Source organism: Alosa alosa, chromosome 3 (genome assembly GCF_017589495.1).
Source record: "Alosa alosa isolate M-15738 ecotype Scorff River chromosome 3, AALO_Geno_1.1, whole genome shotgun sequence".
NCBI classification, from domain to species: domain Eukaryota; kingdom Metazoa; phylum Chordata; class Actinopteri; order Clupeiformes; family Clupeidae; genus Alosa; species Alosa alosa.
Genome location: NC_063191.1, coordinates 28,156,586 through 28,157,116, shown reverse-complemented (window position 1 = coordinate 28,157,116; position 531 = coordinate 28,156,586). Strand labels below are relative to the sequence as shown.

The window sequence follows — 531 nt, the reverse complement described above, 5'->3', positions numbered from 1 at the left end:
ATTGAGGAAAAAGATGTCAAATGATATATTGTTTTAAAAAGAAAAAGTATTTAAAGATCTATTTTTCAAAATTAAAAAAATGATACAAATCCAGTGTTGTAAAGTGTTTGTTTCACACCTCTACACAGAGGAACTGTAGGGCACCACATTCAGATTTGACTTAAATAACTGTGGCTCACGCAACATCACAAACACATACAGGTCCCCATATTGCCCACAGGGTTCTGGGTGTGGTTCTGACCCATACAGGTCCCCATATTGCCCACAGGGTTCTGGGTGTGGTTCTGACCCATAATCAGTTGCCAGTGCACCCCCCTCTCCTATTCATTTCCTGTAGATATCCACTGTCCTGTCCAAATAAAGGCTTTTCAGCCATTTTGAGCAACAATTACTAAGAGCCGGTGCCATAACCACAACTAACACTTTATTGTAATGATGCATTATACCAGTTCATACACTCTCAGACAAATAAATCATTTTTAAAGATGTCTTTGTAACACACTTACACACTCAGACAAATAAATCATTTTC

At 38.0% G+C, this 531-nt stretch overlaps 1 protein-coding gene across 2 annotated transcripts in view; it reads left to right on the top strand.

Annotated features, from left to right (window-relative positions):
* The window catches only part of LOC125292692 (indian hedgehog B protein-like), a 10,834-nt gene extending 10,744 nt beyond the window's left edge, over positions 1-90 (top strand). For both annotated transcript variants that reach the window (XM_048240121.1, XM_048240119.1), the window contains exon 4: positions 1-90. This exon is cut by the window's left edge. The gene's annotated coding sequence lies outside the window, so the exon portion shown is untranslated.
* Positions 91-531: the final 441 nt, after the last annotated feature.